Raw genomic sequence first — 22,810 nt, forward strand, 5'->3', positions numbered from 1 at the left:
GATTATAGCCGAGTTAACAACAGCGCGCCAGTCGTTTCTTCTTTTCGCTACGTGGCGCCAATTGGATATTCCAAGCGAAGTCAGGTGCTTCTCCACTTGATCCTTCCAACGGAGTGGAGGTCTTCCTCTTCTTCTGCTTCCTGAGATCATTACTTTATAAAAAAAGCTTCTTTATATTCCGACGACAATATATTCTTCAGTGTACTGCAACATTGTTATTTGTTCTTATGCTATATTTTCAACATAACTGTAAGCAAAGAGCCCCTAGCCGCGTTTATTACATTTAGACTCGATATTTTGTGTAGGGAAGCACACTTTGGCTACTTTTAATGAACATTTTGTTTTTTATAATACACAATGCAGACTAGCATGGTATAGTTCATATACATATATACATATATATGTATTTATATACATTATGTTTGTCTACAAGTGTAAGGCGCTCTGCGTTGCATGGTGCTTCCATGTTAATGTCCTTTGTTAATGAATTATTGGCAAAAGTTTATTATAATTACTGTAGTGCGCCACGGCTGACTGCCCTCGTTTGGCCTTAGAGGCCACATGGGGGTAAAATGTCTTCTACAGGGCAGCATGTGCCGGATGTGTGAGAAATATATAGCATACTTAGAATTTATAAGAGTATAACCCGCAAGAAATGTTATCGTAAATATATTTTTAGAAAGGGTTCATACGCGTGTTGATTATACAAGTAAATCCGATAATGTAAGTATATACAGAGTGTGTTAATAAGAATCGGACTTTAAAAGTTCAACCAACTCATTATCAATGATTTTGGGAATCTTTCATTCTTGGATTAATTGGTATGACCCTTTGCTTCCCAGGTATCATTCCACATTCCTTGTCCGTTCGTTTATTGACATTCGTGTAAAGTTGCGGAATGAGGGATGCACCATTTCCATATTCCCTATCAATGAAGTATCTTATAAGGCTTAAGGAAATGATCAATCTCCTCGGAGACAAATTCTGCCTCCTTGTCGTGCTCTATACAGGGTACTGCAGGCTCAGGAAGCACTTGTGCAACATGGGCATAGTCTGCTGGGTAAACTGCCGATTTTCTGACATGGAACACGAAACTCCGGAACACCTGATTCTAGATTGCCCAACGATTTGTAGAAATAGGCTCAAGACCCTAGGTTCCATCTACGTAGACAGGGATCACATCACCTCACTCGCGCCCTCAGGCTCTTGGAATTGTTCATAATCCTGGATCTTTGTGACCATATATGATATAGGAGAGCACCCAATAGTTTATTTGTCTATCTATCGTTAAAGTCTACGTTTTGAATAAATCTTGGTTTTATGAGACAAAGTTAAGGCATTGAAATCATATTAAAATATTTGAAGACCAATAGATGCATCCTCAAACTCATGTAAGAAGTCATAATAAACTGACCGAAAACCGCTTGAAAAGTATCAGAATTAGTTGCTAAATGTGAGCTTTAAATTGTGACCGGTAGATTTCGCAAACCAGTACCTGACTAAGTCAAAGACTAGCAAAATCTCTTTAGTGAGCCTAGAGAAATAAAAATAAAAACATTCTTCCTTTAGATAGGTTCAGAGGATTTCATAAAAGTATGGTGGTAAACATTCTATATAAAATAATATTTTTAGTTCAGCAAATGAGGGAGAATTTTGAACTAACTATTTTCCAGGTTATGGGTACAGGAGAGAGAGTGAGAGAGAGATAAGATATTATAATATAATATAATATAAGATAACATAAGATAAGATAAATTAAGATTAGATTAACAGACACAGAGCGAGGGAGAGAAGTTAGGAATAGATATGGGATACGAAGAGGTAGGGAGAAAAAGAGAGAGGGAGAGAAAATGATAGGATGGGAAAGAGAGGGAGAGACAGATAAAGAGAGAGAGAGACAGAGAGGTAGAGAGAGACAGAGAGTGATACGGAGAGGGAGAACTCTTCCACCGCAAGATCAAGCATATGAATTTCATTTCGAGTGGCCAATATTCCTACAGGGCATGTGTAGCCGAATATTTGTATACGTTTATTTATATAAATAATTGCAGCCAGAAAATGAAACTTCGAGGTGTCTCTAAATGTTTGTTTGTATGCAACACTGGTGCTTGAGAATATAGGTATATATGTACGTATATATAACCATATGCTCACCGGTAGTTGCCTGTCGGACTTTTTGCTCATTTAACCCACCGGTTATATGACTTTTCATTTACGCAATATGTCCGAAAGTCAAGTGTATGTGCATTTGTGTGGGTATGTATGCGCCTACATACCGTTAGTCCCCAGGCTATGATTTTACTGGCGGTCAGTGCTGTGTTTATGACAGATTTATGAGACATTTGGATTTTATTACCTTTAAGCGTTAAGTAAGGAAGTTGAAAAAGTATGTTTACATACATGAAGATATACATACATACATATAACGGTTAAATACTTCTGTATGAGGTAAGCTTTGTTGTGCGTTGTTTCCAAAAATACTTTAATGTTGCCAGAATTAAATACAAAATATATATGACAACTAAACTTTAATGTGCCGAAACATTTTTGCTGCGAAAACAGGTTATACTTGTATATGTGTGCGAATTTTGCAAATGTATGTGTGAAAGTGTGAGTGTATGCAAGCAAAAAATAATAATAAACAACCTGTTAGCCGAACTGTAAAGCCGACAATTTAAATAAACTTGTCAACAGGCATTAAACATACCAACCAAGTAGATCCTTTCGTTTAATCCTTTCGCCTGAAAATTAGTACGACATAATTTTACTTGACAAACTGCAAACGCATGAACCTTCGACCGAGTTGGACCCTAAAATCAACAAAAAAACATGCCACATTCCAAAGCGCACACATACATATGCATGTACACACATACACACTCGTGTTAGTAGAGCGCTTTCTACACAGTTGAGTGGCAGGATTAAATTATGTGCTCACACAAAGGACAGGAATTAAGCACATACACACGCACATACACACACAGAAATAACCACTTTCACACTCACATTTTCCCTACAAATGAGTGAATTTGTTATTTTTTCGCTCTTAATTTCTCAGCCAGCTGCTATGACATCCTCTTTGACCTGATAAACAAGGCACCAACAAATAAACAAAAAAGGGGCGAAAAGAACGGGAAACGTATTTGTGTAAGGGACACGTTATCAGGCATATCTTGCCAGCAGATGAGTCTGTCCACACGCCACACATATTCGCTTACGAACCGGATGAGCCCGATAGAGATGCCAATAGCAGGAAGAGAGAAGCGGTGGCGGCAGTTAAGGTGATGGTGGCAAATAATGATGACACTGCCGGCACTGCGGCGGCTGGTGTGAGCTGCGAGCTAAGGCGAGAAAATGAACCCAAGAACCCGAGACAAATAATTTGAGTGATAAACACGACCTATCCGTTCAAAGCGTCCAGCGTACAAGCCGACATAAATCCTACATATGAACGTGTGAGGCTGAAGCTCGGGAGTAGTTGGTGTGCGGTGTGGCGACCTTAAGAGCTGAAATTTATACACACTAATGCGCGCCACAGTGAACCACGAATATACAATGACGTAGACTTGGATGTGTGTGTGTAAGCGACCTCCAAAATTTCTACAGATTTATGAAATTTGGCGTCGCTACTAGTCCACTTTCGGGATGCCTTTATTAAGTTAACGATTTAAACGGCGATTCATTAAAAATTAGAAAGTGGCGAATCGAACAAATCTTCTTTTTCTTCTCAGCCGAGTTTACATCAGCGCGCAGTCGTTCTTCCTTTTCGCTGTTTGACGCCAATTGGAGATTCCAAGTCCTTCTCCACCTGGTATTTCCAACGAAGTGGAGGTCGATATTCACCGTTGTCAATAGGCAAAGGACCATAAATCTTCTGCAGAACCTTTCTCTCGAAAACTCGTAACGTTGACTCATCAGATGTTGTCATCGTCTATGTCTCTGCACCATATAGCAGGACGGAGGTAATGAAGGACTTATAGAGTTTGGTCTTTGTTCAACGAAAGAGGACTTAACTTCTCAATTGCCAACTCAGTCCAAAGTAGCATCTGTTAACCGGAGTTATTCTGCGTTGGATTTCGAGAGTTTCTTACACTCGACAATAAATCTAACAGACGTGTTAGGTTCGATGGTGGTTTCGGATATCGCACTTGAATTATTATATGCAGTTCTTTGTGAAGTCATAAAGACAGAACTCCTGTATTCGATATTACAAGTCAGCAAAGCGGCCAAAATAAATTTGCTGATGCGTCTAATTTCTTTTACCACCAACTCGATGGGTTACCTGAAAATCTGCGCTCCCAAGTGTTTGAGCCTTGACTTCGCAAACGCAAACAACAAGTAGTTTTGAGATGTTTCCACCTCGTCTTCTACCATACAGCTTCTGCGGCTGGCGTCTGGTAAGATTTTCAGCTGTACAACATAGACGCCGATAGGACAACATCCTGTTACAACTCCTACAAGTAGGGAGAGCTCGGAAAAAGCAGCCAAGGTTTGGTTTGTCACCCACCGCATCAGTAGTAGCTCGCGTGGAAGAGCTTGACGGAGCCCCCTGCAGTACAAGCCTTAGTTTGTAGTTGTAGTATTTCTTTAAGGCTTTCTAGGGGGATATTATCCGTCTAGACTGAACTCGAAAAGAAGTGATCATCAGAATCCTCCACCTTGTGATTAGAGGTGCAATCGCGTTCGAGGTCAGAGTGAGATCAAGGCTCTCATGTTGAACCCTTTATGAACTATGTTAAGTATAAAAAAACCAATATAGATTTTTATTCCGAACTGTTGAGATAATTAAGATATAAAATTTAGTCTAAAGAGGCAGATGCTGTCATGATCTTGAACTTGAAACTATACAAAACAAGGCTAAAACTCGGATTAGCGGGTATAAATTGAATACTTTAAAATAAATCACTGAGAATTAGAAGTCAAAGGGCCGAGTCTAGCAAAACTGTGAGAGTAGAAAATGTTTGCAAAATGGAAAGTTTTGGATTTCTTAGTTTGTGGAAGAGGCCACAACTCCCAAACGATATCTCTAGTACTTCAAACTAAAATGAATTTCGGTATTTAAGGTATTTGCAAATCGAAACAATACGCTATAACCCCAGTCGTCATATGATTAAAGGAAAGAGGCTGAAATAATTTTTTCCAATTATTAGTTCAATTGTTGAAACTAAAGATCACTAATTTTATGAAATATTTACTTGACGATGTTTCGTCCTTCGGAATACCACTTTAATTAATTTTTGAAGCATTTTCATATTAATGAATATCTGGCTCTTTTTATCGTCACTTATTTCTTGAGGACCCTCGTCTGAAGTTTCAACTACATATTCTCGGAAGCGAACTTCAGCTGGATATTAAAAATTAAATTGGTATATGCCTGGCTCCTGAGCTCTTTCTGAGGAATTAATTCTCATATTCATCTCAAAATGGCGAAATAGTACCAGTTTTTTTAAATCCCAAGCAAAATTTTCTTACTACGCCGCTTTATAGCAAATTTTATGGTACCAAAACAGTTTTATATCCATATGAGGGTATGTGATACTTCCATTTACCGATTCAATCAGATAAAATTGACGTATGAAGGATCAAAAAGGATAAAAAGCAGCCGACAAGCGAAAGCATACAGTTAAGCAGCAGTCAAGAGGCGGCAGCTGGGAGCTGGAACAAAGGCCACAACACCAATCTCGGGCGTGTAATGAGTGCGTCTAAGCGATAACATGTCGACGACGGCGGCGTAGCGATACGACGAAAACTGGGATTTTCACAAAAAACAAATGTGTGTGTGAAGTTGTGCCTGTGTTACAACTGTATATGTGTATTTATATACTTACATATATATGAACTGATAAATGTATACAGAGAAATGCACTCAACTATACACATATACATACATGTATATAGTATATCAGATTGAGCGTTTATGTGTGGTTATTTGTGTTGTATTTTGTTGTACACATAACTGAGCCGCTTTGGCTCTCCTATAAGCCGCTTAATAAGTAAGATTTAAAAAAAAAACATACGTATGTATGGTATATGCGATACACATACAATGACTTTTATTGGGTTTATTTTTGTCGCAGACATTTGCGCATGTTCTTTTATTTTCATTATTTTTTTCCGTTTTAAGAATTTATCATATTTTTCATGTAGCTTTACCCCATCTCTTTTATTTATCTCCTTCTTTTGTGATGTGCTAATTTTCCGGGTAAATTAATTTTGAATGAGTTGTGTAGTGAATTGTATAAAAATAAGTGAAAGTCGAGTTGAGTGCTTTCTTTTTATAGGCAAAACTTTAATATTGGTGAATCGAACAAACAACTGGTATAATATAAGTAGACTGGTATAATTAAATAGGTATAGTATGGAAACAGCAATGAGGCATCCACAAGATTTTCTGCATTGCTTTCATATGGATAATTTCACTGTTGCTTACATATTAGAATTGTTCGAAAAAAGATCAGATCTGAAACATTGTTAACAATTGGAAAATCGAGCCTGTCTTTAGTGTCATAGCCTTAAATATCTTGAGAGTTTGAAGGTGTTTAACATGGATTGAAGTAATAACTATATATTTCGCCGTATTGCTGCCGTTCCGGCAAGTGTTGCTGAAGACCGCAATTTGTCGATTCCAAGCCGTTCTTAAGAAGTGTTGAGGAACTGTTTCAAACTAGAACCTGACAGATTTGAGAAAGAATTTGGGCTTGCATCCATATAAAACTGCTCTCACTCATGAAGTGAAGTCTTTGTAGCACCGTAAACGTGGTGAAAGTGCTGTGTTTGCCTTGGATTAACTTGAAAACGATAAAGATTTTTTAAGAAAATCATCTTCTCCGGTTAGGCTAACTTTCATCAAGGTAAAGATAAATAAAAAGAACTTTCAATTCTGGTGCGAAGAAAACTCACAAAGTATTCATGAGCAACCAATATATTCACCTAAATTGAAAGTTTGGTGTGGTTTTTGGTCTGGTGCGATCATCAGTTCATACTTCTTTCGAAATGATACTGGTGACACCGTTACTGTCAATGGAGAGCGGAATAGATCGATGATAACCAACTTTATATGGCCGCAATTGGAAGAAGTTGATCTTAACAACATCTGGTTCCAACAAGGTGCCACACAGCACGTGCAATAACTGAATTATTGTGACATAAGTTTGGATATTCGATTATTTCAAGAAATTATGACATTTAAAGGCTTCCAAGAAGTTGTGATTTAACACCATTAGACTACTTCTTTTGGGATTATTTGAAGTCATTTATGCAATGAGAGAATCTTTCTAAATTATATAGATAAAAGACCAAACTTTACAAGTCACTCATCATCCCAGTCCTGCTATATGGTGCAGAGGCATGGACGATGGCAAAATCTCATGAGTTGGCGTTACGAGTTTTCAAGAGACAGGTTCTGCGGAAGATTTGTGGCAACGCCGAATACCGCTGTCGATGGAACGATGAACTGTTCAAGATATACGACGATATTGATATAGTTCCGCGAAATAAGAGAGAGCGGCTATGTTGGGTAGGTCATGTCGTCCTAATGGATGAAAATACTCCAGCTGTGAGAGTATTCGACGCAGTTCTCTTCTCCGTTGGAAACATCAGGTGAAGAAGGACCTGGCACCACTTGGAATCCAGCTGCCAAAAGGAAAAATGACTGGTGCGCTGTTGTCAACTTGGTTATAACCGCTTAAGCGGTGTCTTTACCAATAAAGAAGAAGAAAAAGTTAATACAATCAATATCATTATTCACGTGATTAAGTTTTGCTTTCAACATCATATAAGTTAACAAAATATTTCCGATCAAACGGATCAAACCAGCTACACATTCTCTAAGTCTATGGTACGTACTAAAATCGATGTACCTAGACAACTAGACATATACGATAGAATTTCGGTTCTTCGACACAGAAGTTGTGTAGATAGCAAAACTTAAATTTCTTTCATAAGATATTTGCAATTTTTATAATAGATTAGTAAAGAGAAAGAAGTTCGTTGTTTCACCAGTTAGTCTAAAATGTCTCCTTGACGAAAAGGGCTGAAATAGATGTGATTTGATTCATCAAAACTTGAAACGTGACGATCGTATAAACCAATCGTTTAGATAGAAACCGGCAGAAATGAAGAGCGGAAGAGTAATTCGAAGCCAGCCAGAGAGGGAGAGAGATTTTTTGCAGTTGTCATTATGTTTAGGTGTCCTCAAATATAAACATGAAGAGTAAACTTTCAGACCTTCCTTAGAGGAAAGTTAGTTTAACAAAATATGTTTTCCATCACTCCATTTTTATTGCCAAGTTTTATAAAAAAAAAACAACATTGGTAAAATATGGTCAGCAAAGGAAAGATCTTCAAGAAAGCTCCCCCTTGAGACTTGCAATCGTGTGCGAGTTCAAAGTGAGGTCAAAGCTCTTATGAAGAACGCTTTATGAGCTATGTTAAGGATGAACAAAAACAATATTTAGATTTTTGTTCACAACTGTTAGGATAGTGTTCTGCACGTGGCTAAAATTAATCGAAGAGTGTTTATTGAATAGAGTTACCGACTTTTTTTTAAATAAATTTAAGAATTTCTTCAGAAAACTGTCTTTTGTACCTATAATATCTTCCACTGGTGCATTTCTTAAAATGTATTGTCAAATAAAAAAGTTTTTCATACAACGACTTCGCTTCGACCGACCGATTTGTCTGACTTTGTGGTCCGATCTCAACAGATTATAGCGTTGCCTTGGATATAATCGTGAAAATATTTTGTCAAATAAAACCGTTTTCCATGTAAGAACTCCATTTACATACATATATCGTTCGTATGGCAGCTGATATCGACGGTTCCGACAAATGGGCACCTTCTTGGTGAAGATCGAAACCTCAAAAATTGACCCGTTCGTGTATATACAGACAGAAAGGCGGATATGGCTAAACCGACCGAAACCCGATGTTTCCTTCTGATTGATACAAACTTCGTGACAAAGAGGGAGAAGGGCAAGCGCAATGACTAATCCTTGTTAAAATTATTTTATTACTTAGAAAGAGACACATAAAATTAAGAAAAATTACAAAACAAATTTTAGTTTAAAAATTGCAAATATAATAAAAAAGGGCTTTCAAAGTCAGATCGGCCACTTGTGGAGTATAGCTATCTCCATGTCATACGCATGTATAGATTAAGACATTATACTATTCGTTGTGTGTGTGCGCAAAGCAATTCGAACAATGTTGCAATCATTTGTCGGCTTCTTCAACTACCTGAAAACAAAGCGTGAGTACTAGGCAAGCTTGTTGCCAACAATTTGTTACACTCATGCAACCGCAACATCAACAACAGACAGTTTTGCAGTTGCAGCTAGCACTGCAAGTCCACACTGTGCCTCGTGTGTCGTTTGTGCAACGTAATTCCTTCAATTGAGTTGTGTGTTCGAATTTAGTTCAGTTGAGTTGTAAAACAGAGACTTTGATCACATTTCGCAAATTCCAACAGCAGTTGGCTAAAACCCATTTTGTGGCAATTGATTGTGTGGTTGAGTTGCAAGCCGACATTCTTGCGCACACAGAGTCGCGCGCTGCTTGCCTAGAAGATAGAAGAACTGCTAGCGGTGGTGTTGGTGATAAATCGTATGGCATAGCGTTGGGATCGAGTGATAAGCGACCGTTGAGCAATTGCCGCACTTAGCGTTTGCTTGTCGTACTCTGTTGGTCAGTCGTATTTTGTGGTCGCTGTCAAAGAGCTCCATACAACGGTGCGTATGTGGCAGGTGAAGCCTTGCAACATTGCGTGGCACAAATCTATTTGCCTTGCTACATGAAAAACTATTTGTGTTCAATTGTGCGGTTCTTCGTCGGTGTTGCGACTGGGTGCATAGAGGAGCCTTAGGGCGGCAAGCTAAAGCCCAAATAAAACACCACAGTTGCATTGTTTTTGTGCCGATAAACAAACGAATTCGTGCATGCAAACAGTTAAAGAGCTAAATCGTCCGGGAATGGTCAATGGCGAGTGGTAAAAACAAATTGCCGCTTAATTTCTACAAATATTTTTGTTGCACTTTAACAACAACTGCAATTTGTTGTTAGTTTGGGTTTTTAATGGCGTGTAGTGTTGGGTTAAATACATACATATATATATATATATATTTTCGTTAAATTCGTGGAGGAAATGTTAATCTACCTAACATTGTTTATTTCATTAGAAATTTTCAGACAATTTCGTCGGTGTTGCAAGTATTTGTGTTTAGTGTGAATATTTGGCCAACGCCTAGGTTGTGGTTGTGCATCATATATATAGTACATATCGCGGGTCACATCAGGGATCGCTGGAAATTGCAAAGCCGATGAGCTATCCTTACCCCTATTTCATAAGAGTGGTAAAGAACAGTGCTTCACTGTCTTTTTGCACTTTAATGTTGGGACAATGGACCTCCCGTGAGCGCTGGCTCAAAGTGGAACTCGAGAGGTCCTTTGAACTACTTACTCTTAACGAGGTTTATGTCGGCGCCATGGTAGACATGATTGGTCACTGTCCAATAGGCTTTAAAGTGGTGAGGTTATATATCTCTATCAGGACGCAAATTTCGAAAACTGTATAGAAAAAGGAATGGTGGAATCGTCTAAACACTTTCTTCTCTCTCTCTCTGTTCAAGTTTTGCCAGAATGAGGTTGAACCATCTCGGTAGACACACTTTCAGCAAATCTGGCGAAATTGCAGGGTTTGATATTAGCTGCCTGAACAAGTTTGTGGTAGTTTAAGAGCGCTCCGTCTTTCTATAAGGGTTTGGTGATCCATATCTAAAGGGTGAATTTGGAAGACTACTTTTTTTAAGGCTAGAAGTTCTAGATATAAAAGGTCTATACAAGTACTTTTTAGGATAAAGATATTTGTTCCTCCATCCTCGTGGGAAATGCTCGCATTGAGCCCCTTGAATAAATATCAAAGACTATTAAAACTACTATGCCCACCGTCATCAAACTGATTGGACCTTATCAGTGCTTCAGGCATGGAAATCAACAATTAACCAGATATTCACCATGCGTCAAATCTTGAAAAAGATCGGTGAAAAGAGGATCAACGCACACTACCTTTTCATCGATTTCAAAGCTGCTTTTGACAGCGTCAGGATTGGGAAGGACTTCTCCAAGCCGTTCGATACCAAACGAGGTTTCAGACAAGGCGACGCTCTATCGTACAACTTCTTAAATCTATTGCGGAGGAAAATAATTCGAGCTGCAGAGCTGGTGCACAGAAGGTACAATCTTCTACAAGAGTGTTCAACTGCTGGCGTACGCCGATGACATCCATATCATTGACCATACCAACTAAGCCGCTGGTTCTGCTTTTCCCAGACTGTATAAGGAAGCAAAGCTTATGGGTTTGGTAGTGAACAAGGGCAAGTCGAAATATTTTCTGTATATCTCGACTTGGCTCCCACGTCATTGTTGACAATCATAACTTCGAAGTCGTAGATAATTTGATCTATCTTGAAACCAGCATTAAGAGTAACAACAACGTCAACCTCGAAATCTAACATAGGAAAACTCTTGCCAACAGGTGCTACTTCGGACTGAGTAGGCAATTGAAAAGTAAAGTCCTCTCTCGACGAAATTTAATTTAAGTAAGTATACATTTGTGCGCCATTTGATTTGCTCGCACATGAGCCTAAAAGTGTGCTACCGTTCCAGTATTTAACCAATAAATTTTATTTTATTTTTTCTTTAACGTCTCCACAGTTTCTGCGGTCTTCATTACATTTATAATTTATTAACTGCCTAACGGTAAACGCCCATATACATATGTGTCTCTCACGCCAAACAGTTTCCTTTGCCCGCTGCAATTTCCAAAACTGCTACCTTTTGCCCACTCACTTGCATATTTCAATTGTTTTACTTTGTGCGTCTTCAGCTGGTTTTCTTCAGTACACGCACACCCTTTTCGTGTTTTGCCTGCGCAGCACTAAAGCTGGGGGGCGCTTTAGCAAGTTCCTTCCATGCATATTTGTTGCTCTCTAAGCGCTGCGTATATTTTGACTCGTTGAAATAATGAAATGGGAATTGAAATTTTTGTCAATTTAATCTTTATCGACGGTTTGTGCAAATTTCGTTTGCCAAAAGTTTATTTATGCATTTTCAATAAAAGTCGCTCGCTCGCAGTGCCTTCAGTGACTACTGTGTACCCTTGTGCAACTAGGTGGCCGGGGTACTTTGGCGTCTCGACAATTGGGGTAGTAACATTGAGTAAGAAATCAATTTGCGATAAAAGCAAGAAATATGTTACTTCGGCGCTTGCTTTCTCCTTTGTGTGCCGCTGCATAAATTTTTTGTCAATTGTTGTGGGCGTGTCCATTGGGCGGGTAACTGCGAGTCTGAGTCTGAGATGTTTGTGGTGCTTGTACAATGAGAATTGGGTTTATTTGGGGAAGCAGTTTTATTGTGTTTGTGTATTTTAACTGGAAATGTGGGTAAATCAATGTATGAGTCCATGGAAAACGTTTAAAATGCAAATTTTTGCAATATTTTCTTTGAGTCTTTAAGCTCGGTAAGGCTGTGTCACTCTCACCGTAATGAAGTGATTCGACTGTAGAACTGGAATACTCGTTTTTCTATTTTATTTATTTTAAAGTGCTGTGTGGAGTATATACTCATACTTATTTTGGTTAAATGAAGTCGAAGTAAAGGGATTAAAATATCCCGTCCATTGGATACAAGTTTCAATAAAGATAATTCGTAAAATATTTATATTAAAATATGGCTATATTTTTCGAAATAGCACAGTATTTTACTAGTCAATTCAGCTATATGTTTTCTAGTCTTATATATCGAACCTATATACATATATACTATATATCAAGCATGAGAACCTCAGTACCCTGTCTTTGCTTTATAAACATACTTATATTCTATTGTTGAGCACCACATTCTCATTTGAGCACTGTCAATGCTGGTTAACCGTCCATATTTGCTCGATTACCTGATTTTTAGGGTAGGGGTGAATCGTTGGAGGCTTAGACAGCTACTCCCCTTTCCCAAGTATCACCTTTCTAAAGATAAAGAGAATTTGGCTAACCATGGTAGACACTTAAGAGGAATGGACAATTATTGAAGTTGTCTGCGATATGGTGAGACTATGGGGAAGAAATAGTAAGACTTTTTAATTTAGATATACCGCCAAAACCCATTCGTCGAAATATTTTTTCCTAGTTTGGTATGACTTTCAGTGATGTCACATCAAAATAATCATTAGTGTTTAGTATAAGCGATAATTGTTTATCGCGAGAAAGTGTTGTTGATTGGTACAAATATTCAAAGAGGGTCCAGAACGAGTTAACGACGAACCATGTCCAGGACGGTCATCAACATGAAGTGATGATCAACACATTAATAAAAAAAAAATAATTGCTGCTTGGAAGTCGACGATTAACAGTCAGAGGTCGTACTGGAATATCGGAAGGATCAATGAAAGCCATTAGGAAAGATCATTCGGCCCTAAAAAAAATTAAAGCACGATTGGTTCCAAAATCACTAAATTTTTTCGAAAGACAGCGTCACGTTAACGTCTGTAAAACCATGCTTTTCGTTTATCAGGATGTCGTGAAATATGTTATTATTGGCGATGAGTCTTGGATCTATACTGACGATCCCGAAAGTAGACGATTAATCTGTCGAAAATCGTGGCAAAGATGAGCCGAAGCCGAAAAAACACATCCAAGCAGGTCAAAAATCGAGGTTAAGTTGACAGTTTTCTTCGATTATCGAGATGAGTTGTATTCCGAATTTCTTTCGACCGACTAAACTGTCAACAAGGAATACTATTTGAGTGGTATGCCTCATTTCCGCGAAGCTAATCGTAAAAAGAGGACGGAAATCATGTGCTGATAACTCTTGGTTTATTCTTTTTTTGGTTTTTGCATCACGATAATGCACCCTCGCATACTGCATTGATTCTTCGTGAGTTTTCCGCCAAACTTTCAACCAATATCGTGCCGTAACTATCATATTTGTCTGATTTGGCTCCTTATGACTTCTGGCTATTCAGCAAACTCAAACGACCGCTTCGGAGAGACCGTTTTGAGTCAATTGAAGATAGTAAACGCGAATTGCTACGCACAATGAAGGCCATTCCGGAAAATGAACTTTAACGACTTTTTCGAGGATTGGAATAAAGGTTGGCACAAATGTATTACGGCCAAGGTGTATTACTTTGAAGGGGACGACATAGGTTTTGAAAAATAAATTCAGTATTTTAAAATTACGAACAAAGTTTTACTATTAAGGATTAGCCATTCATATGGTCTTCATCAATTATGACTTTTCTTGTATGGTAAGAAAAATCAAGAAATAAATTCCGCTAACAATACTGAATTACAATGTCATGAAAGCGTTAGTAATATAATCGCAAGTAATTTTCTATGCATGAGAAAATATATTTCTTATTTTCTTAAATTCTTACAAATTTCTGCATTTTTATTAGATTATATAAAAAAAATATTTTCAAGCATGAATTCATGCAGATATATACAAGTGTTAGTCAAATAAACCACATGAACTCAAGAGTGACCGCAAAAGTTCATTTAAAAGTAAATAAGTAACTCAAATGCTAACTGCAAGTCCTGCATAGAAAAGTCACTCTTTCCACTTAGTAAACTGACACGTCAAAGGAATAGGTACATATTGTATACATGCATGTACATATGTATGTGTGAGTGTGTGTGTGAATATGCGAAAATCTTATGTTATGAATATGTGCTGATATTTTGCATGAGCGCTTGCGAGTTTATAACAAATTACAAAAATTATGCGAAAGGACAGCGAAACCCGGCAAGGCGAGAGTATACTAAACCCGAGTGGACAGTAAGCAACAGGATGTGATTTGCTGGGGGGACTACCAGCTGGTTATGAAACATAAATATGCCTAAACTCATGCGTACACATCTATATACATACATTTGCATATGTGTGCGTGCATTTATAAATATGCAGATCTGTAATAATATGTATTTGTATCTTCGCATATGTGAATGTGAAAAGTATGAATGACAAAATGTTGACCACAACACGATTGCCGGTGGTTTCACAGCTACTACTGAAAAGTCAAAACAACAACTTCAGCTGTAACAACAACAAATGGAATGTTAAAATAAACACGGCAGCAAAGCGGATTTGTAGCAAGCACGACAGGAGTACACACTTACGCAAACATAAATATATACCCACATACAGAAGCCATGTGGGTGTATTAGTACATACATGTGTGTGTGTGTGTTCACCGAGTGATGACAGCATTTATTATGTGCATATTAACGGTGTTATTGTTGTTGCTATACATATACATAACCCAATGTGTGTGTATTGATAGCTTGCATGTATGTTGCTGTTGTTGTTTGTAGGTGAGTTGTCGAGTTTATAACAAAAGTTACAATAACAATTTGCCGTGCGTCCAATTGTAGCCGGCAACCAGTAATGCGACACTGTTCAACAAAGTGTTGATTATGAGTTTTGCGGTCGGCAAATTTCAACACACACACAGCCGCAGGTTAATAATCACGAGTGTGCACCGAGATAGTTATTCGTTTAGTTGGTTTTAAATGTGGAAATTGAAATTTGTTGCGACAATTTGTGTAAAGTCCATTTCAATCATTTCGTGCATTTTGCGGCTTTGTGGAATCAAAAGTGAATTGCTGGCATATTTCATTAATGAATTTGAAGTCAAGGTAGTTAAAGAGATAGGCAAGTAGACAAATTATTATGAATATAGTATTTACATTAAATATAGAGTTATTCTTCTTTATTGACCTAGAGTTTACAACAGCGCGCCAGCCTTTCTCCCTTTTCGCTATTTGGCGCCAATTCGAGATTCCAAGTGTAGCCAGGTCCTTCTCCACCTGTCCTTTCCGACGGAGTGGAGGTCTTCCTCTTCCCCTGCTTTCCAGGACGGGTAATCTGTCGAACACTTTTAGAGCTAGAGTGTTTTCATTCATTCGGATGACATGACCGAGCCAGCGTAGCTGCTGTCACTTAATTCACTGAACTATGTTAATGGTTGCCGCCGTTGCCAATGCGCAAAGGATCATAAATCTCTTCATAACCTTTCTCCTGAAAACTCGTATCTTCGACTCATCAGATTATCGTCCATGCCTCTGCATATAGCAGGACGGGGATGATGAGTGACATGTAGAATTTGGTCGAGAGAGAGTTTACTTCTTGATTATCTACTTAGTCCAAAGTAGTACCTATTGGCAAGAGTTATTCTCTTTGGATTTCGAGGCTGACATTGTTTAATGCTGCTTTCAAGATAGGCGAAATTATCTACGACTTCGAATTTATGACTGCCAACAGTGACAAGAGATATTTATGAGATACATATGTATATTTTCAGCGTACGTCAGCAGTTATGAGATATTAGAAGGACTATTAAAATCCTTAGACAGGAGATTATGCAATTCAAAATTGTTTTCGTTTGCTTTCGAAAGCCACCATGTTGAAGTTGTCTGTCTATAATAATGGAGAATTGGATATAGGATCTGGCTAGAAATTGTTCTGTAAACATGTAGTAGTGATCTGCTATAGCTGGGCTTGAACTAGTGAGCTTTCTGACCTATACTATTGAGATATTTCAGGCTTTTAAAAATACTCCGTTTCGGTATAACGATCATACTAGCTTCTAATGCAAAGTTAACGTCAAATTTTTAGTTCTGCTCAGAGCTTTAACTTTACACGGCAGTGGAACAATAGTTTTTAGAGGAAGTTTTAGCTTCGGTGCAACCATTGTTACTCGTTTTTTCTTGCTTAGATCAAAAATTTTGGATTTGGAAGTCTTATTTTAAGAAGACATGTGACTCCGGTCCTTTTGTAGAGTGCAAAAAAAAAAGTAATAGCAGCCTATAATAAATCTGAGAGAAAGAGAAAAGCGAATGAGCAACAATGGAAGTTTCCAGTTGAGGGATCTCCTTAGAACCGCTGAGTTACTGTTGTCCAGCTGAGGTCTTCCAATGGTCAATAAACAGCGTAAGAGTGACTAGTGTACTTTGGGTCTCTCCCTATGATCTGTTAAACATATTATGGTATATAATAGCTTATCTGGTTGCAGTGACCAGACCGCGGTCGGGCACACTACTAAGGTGTCTTGAGTACTTTAGCTACAAATTATTTTTACTGTACTTGGCTTCAATCAAGATAACAATTAATTATTGGTCTCTGTCAAAGCTGTCTTGAAATCATCACTTCCAAACAAATGTTATACAATTCTACTGAAGTAATAACAACTCAACCAAAACAGTAGGCTTCGTTAGGGTTGAGTTTTTCATGGATGCATAAAAGCACCAATTGACCCTACTAATCAGAATAAAATGAGTATTTTGACAGCTCTATTAACAAGAAACCACAAATTAAAAGAAATAATAATATTGTGACTCCAAGTTTTGTCACGCTGCTGCTATCGAACTCACTCCACACTAGCTACCCTGTTATAAATTCCCTCATTATTCTACTCACTTCTGTCATTGCGACTGTAAACGCATGCTCTCCACCCACTTTTAGCGGCATGAAATTTGTACTGGATAATTGTGACATTTCCATTTGGTTGACTTTGGCAGGCGTTCCGGTTGCTGATGACAATCGATGCTCATGTCACGACTAATTACCAACACACAGCCACACACACACGCACACGTACACGCATACATTTACATATGGAGTAATAATATGAACTGCTTTGCACAAAACGCTTGGGTGGACCTGTACAAGAGTTAAATGGTAGCAGAAGCCACAACAATAACAACAGAATGCTATACAAAGCTTACAACAAAACACGGCTGCTTGTTGTTGCTGCTATTGACTTCCGACTCAAAAGGCCTGACAGCCGCTGAACAGACTAGCTGCATTGAGTATGCATTGCAGTTGACTTTACACATCACTTTCTCAGTCATATTAATGCATGTGACGGCAAGGGTTGCCAATGTCGTCCAATTATTTGTCCATCAACACAATATGGAAATACTTGTGATAACACCTTTGGTGGATATTCGATCGGAATTACACTTCTATGGGCGATATGAGTTGCTCGGTAGAGGATGACCCTGATGATGGAGTTAGATATTCTTGGAATATTCGTCGCATAACCTTGGAATTTACTATTCTGCGGATCAGAATCAACTTTACTCTTGGCTCGGGTTTTGATTTACATTAACAAAATAGAAAGGTTTTATCTTTTCAACAAAATTACACCTCAAAAACGCCTTCCGTCTGCAACATCACTGCAGTGTTTTCCAAGCGATTCCCACGAAAGTCGGGTCTACGTAACCGGAACGGACTCAGATTTTTATACACTCAAGGACTGTCAACTAGGCAGAATTCTGCCGCTACAACAACATTAACAGTGTCTTCGGAGCAGATATCACAGCATTTAAGGAAAACCTTCTTCTTCAGACAAGGAGTGAACTCCAAACAAGGAATATATTTATATATATATAGATAGCGATGCGGTTTAGAATGCACCAAAGTCACTAAGAGTTTCATCAAAGATGCTGAAATAATGTCTTGATCTCTAAGTGGATGTACATAATACTGTATTTAAGGATAAGCCCGCGATGGTTTCCAGGACATAGTGATATTTCTGGTAACTGTGAAGCAGAGGAACTGCCCAGAGCAGGCACCAACCTACAATAAAACTACGAAAAGAAGGGAAGAAGACTCTCGCTACTTGTAGATATTTAATCGACAAACATGTTGTAAATATAGCTGAGTCTCGGTGGAATCAATTCTCGACTTGTTCAACAAGCAGGAAAATGTAGAAGGGGTCGCACGAATCGACTATTAAAATTCAAAAGCAATGACATATGAACTCTATTAGGAGTACGAAAGCCACTGTCTAATTGGCAGATATGCTAGCAGACTAGGAAAGCCATGTAATGAATATTCTAGAAGCTGTGCGGAGGTAGAAGAAGAGGAGACTTTAAAACATGTTCTATGTAAATTAAAAACTCTACATAGGGTTTCTTGATGATATTTGGGATGTTGCACATATAAAACTTTAAGGACTGATGAACTCCATGAGAAACACGGGGGGTTCACAGAGAAGACAATGCAGGAGATTTTAGTCTCGATGGCATCACAATGGATCTCCTAAAAGTCTAGGGCCGTTGTCAGATTGCCAATCAATCTACCTACCTCCCTATCTCTTATAATACTAACCTCCCCAGTAACATATTTAAACGGCTAAAGTAGAACTCTTCAAGAAAGTTGGAACACCTTTAATTTGGGTAACTCTCCAACTCTTTTTTTAACGGTTTTCGAAATTTTAGGTCACAAGTCTTCGAAATTATTATAAGGATTCGCACTTGCCTCTATTTTCGACTTCTAGAGAGGATTTCTCTAGTTTGTATTCTTGATTTCCAAGCAAAAGAGTTTGTATACGAAGCCCGAAATAAGACTCGACTTCAACCGAACTTTACTGTAATCACATAATTTCATCAGAAAAAGAAGTGTTTTCTTAACCGATTCTACCAAAGATTGCGCTTCGTTCTTAAATCAAATCCCCAATCAAAAAGTAATGCTGGCAACACTAGATAAATCACACATGATTATTGTTGTTTTTGCACGAACTGCTGTTGCTGTTGAACAATCTGCTCTACACTGTCCTCATTGTTATTGCACGCTTGCATTAACGCCCACTTGTTGTTGCACACTCATCAGGGTGGCGAGGGGCAGTTGTTAGTTGAGCGCAGTGCTTGTTTTCGCAGAGTCACTCACTCAGGTCACCACCCCTTTACATGCAAAGGCATATTTATGTGCGTGGAGTAGAGTTAAAACTCGCCGCGTATCATATTTCTGCTTTCGGCCGCGAGCATTGCCTCCCACTCCACGTCCACACGTTGAAGTGGCGTCTGAATGCGTGAAAACACATGTCACTGCTAATTTGATTTTTCGAATCGGATTTTGTGACCATGAAAATTAATAAAAACGGGTTTCGCTCGATTTCGCAGGGCAGTTGGTTGCTTACGGCTTTCACTGGTTACTAGTTTTGACGGTCATAAAGGTTGGATGGGGTTCGTGGTTTGTTTGTTGTATGTAGATTTACTTGCATACTCGTATATGTCGTATTTTTGCATTTCAGAGGCTTCATTGTGATTATCATACTTTGGTATACTCATGTAATATTCTGAGAAGAAATTGGTGGCTTTCAAGTGAGTCATAAATTAGAAATTAATACAATTTTTACTACGGTAAGGTAAATTCAATAATAGATGGCTGTTTGAAGCCTTGAACGATGTAGTAACGCCAAATCAAGGCTGACATCCTACTTATTATTTGGTAACGGTAAAAGTCACAACAAAAACGTCAGCTTCGAAATCGAGCGCAGAACAACTGCCAAAAGGTGCTACTTTTGGATTGAGTGGGCAATTGAGAAGCAAAGTCCTCTCTCGATGAACAAAGACCAATCTCTACAAGACATTCCTCCTCCCTGTCTTGCTATATGGTTCAGAGGCATGAACGATGACTAAACTTAATGAGTAGGCATTAGGAGTTTTCGAGAGAAAGATTTTGTGGTCCTTTGCGTATAGGCAACGGCGAATACCACAGTCGATGGAACGATGCGCTGTATAAGATATACGACGCCATTGACATAGTTCAGCAAAATGAAGAGACAGCGGCTCCGCTGGCTAGGTCCAGCTCCAGCTCTGAAAATATTCGACGCAGTACTTGCCGGGGGAAGCAGAGAAATACCTTCACTCCGTTGGAAAGACCAGTTGGAGAAGGACCTGGTTACACTTGGAATTTCCAAAAACGACTGCCGTAATGTTCTAAACTCAGCAATAACCGTGAAAGCGGTGTCTGCGTCAATAAAGAAGAATAAGTAATTTTAACAATTCTTTATGCTGAGGAGCTCTAATTTAGAATCATTAAGTCGAGAAGTCTCTCGAACATAAGCCGATCAAGTATTGACGGTCGTCGGACTCAGATTATATTGATTTGAATTTAGGGGCAACAGGTAGTTAAAGCCTAATCCAAGAATGAATTTCATTACGATGACATTGGAGACAAGATTATGAGGTCATTATTAGAATAGATTATACTAGAAAATCCTTAACGGTTACCCAATAGACGAGAATGGAGAAGAGCTTTAGTAGGGGAGGATGATACTATACAACCTCTATTTGACGGACTGGGGGTCTATGCTCCAACTACCAAGCCCAGCTGCCGTTTCTAAGCGAAAGATCACGTGAAAACCTACAAACCAAGAAAGACAAGATTAAGAGACCAGAAGGATATTTCTTTAAATAAACTGAAGGATTTTATATGCAAAGAAAGCCGAAAATATTTCATGAAACAAATCAAACTGAAACAATTTCTCTTCAATTTCTTCTTTCACTTCGTTCAACCGTTTGTTGTGATTTTCAGCGGAAGTCACGCTAATTAACGTTAATTGTTGTTGTTGTTAAATGTGTGCTTCCGGAGCGATAATTATCGACTTACTTGTACAAAGGTGCAAAGAAAGCAAAAAAGTAAAAGTAGCAACGCCAAAGGCAATTAAAGAAGAAAATCGGCGAACAACAACAAACAATGAACAACAATCACAGTTGCTTAAAAGAAATGCCAGAGAAAAGTAGTTAAACGAGCAGCAAAAGCAGAAACTGTTAAAGAATAATGAGGAATTCATTGGAATTTGACTTATCTGTGTGGCATCTGGGAATGTGCGAAGTGTTGCGATGTTAATGTATATGTGGGTTGGCACTTCAAATAATTCCCACTAGGAATAGTGTTTTGTGTGTTCAAAGCCAACTACAACTGCGGCGAGTTTGAGAGATTAGTTTAAAAGACTTCTTACAGTTCACTCTGAGCCATAATAAGTTTGCAACCAAGTTACAAGTTCTGGTTGTTGACTAGCGCTTACCGAGGTCACATGACCGACTCGCTTCCAATTGGATACAATTTTAAAAAGGGTGCCTTACCTAGCAAGCATATTGGTTTTGCAGTTTCCAACGATTTGTTGTGCCCCGGCACCCACATAAGTCTAATACGCTCTCATTGTAATCTACTCTTTAACTAGCTTTGAACTGTGAAGGCATAGTCAGCGAGATCAATGGCAGTATAGCCGCTACTCTATCAGATCGCACACCTCTCTGATAGAAGCAGCTCTTCGCAAAAAACATTACTGCTTCCTTGTTGGCAGTCACCTGTTAGCCTGAAGGTGTGTGAGCAGAGAAGGCACCGATTGCAATCAGCTCGTTAAAGAAAGTCAAGATATTGCTTACCGTTTTTGAGGTTTTAGCAGATTATTCATAGGTATAGTGTAGAATTTCAATATGTCTCTTCTTGGGACACCTCATGTACTTTGGTGGCAACCACCTCTACTTGATGAGGAGCTCCTGACAGAAGACTCCATCTCCCAAACCCTTAGCGTCCATCCATCCTTAAAAGAGCTATTCACCGGCCGCTCCATCCCGTCCACAAGTGCCGCGAAGGTGTGTAACCAGAGAAATAACCGATTGCTTTTTCTCGTTGATTTGGGGTTTTTAGCAGATCATGTGTTGGTATAGTATATAATTTCAGTATGTCCTTTCTTGGGACACCTCATGTACCTAATTTGTTATCATTAGAAAGATTTTTCCATTATGTTCGAGAAAAAATGATAATATCGAAAGAGCGCTTCAAGGTTACTCAGAATATGATCTCTCTGAGCGGCTTTAATTTGATTTTCCTACTATTTGACTGCACATTTCCTACTAGGCCTCAAGCTAACCTGTGTATTAGGTGCAACTAACCGAAAATGCTTAACAAAGCATTTAGTAAGAGCAATCACAGACATACAAATACACTGACGATAACTGCGCATAAC

The sequence above is a fragment of the Bactrocera tryoni genome, chromosome 2, assembly GCF_016617805.1.
Source record: "Bactrocera tryoni isolate S06 chromosome 2, CSIRO_BtryS06_freeze2, whole genome shotgun sequence".
Taxonomy (NCBI): domain Eukaryota; kingdom Metazoa; phylum Arthropoda; class Insecta; order Diptera; family Tephritidae; genus Bactrocera; species Bactrocera tryoni.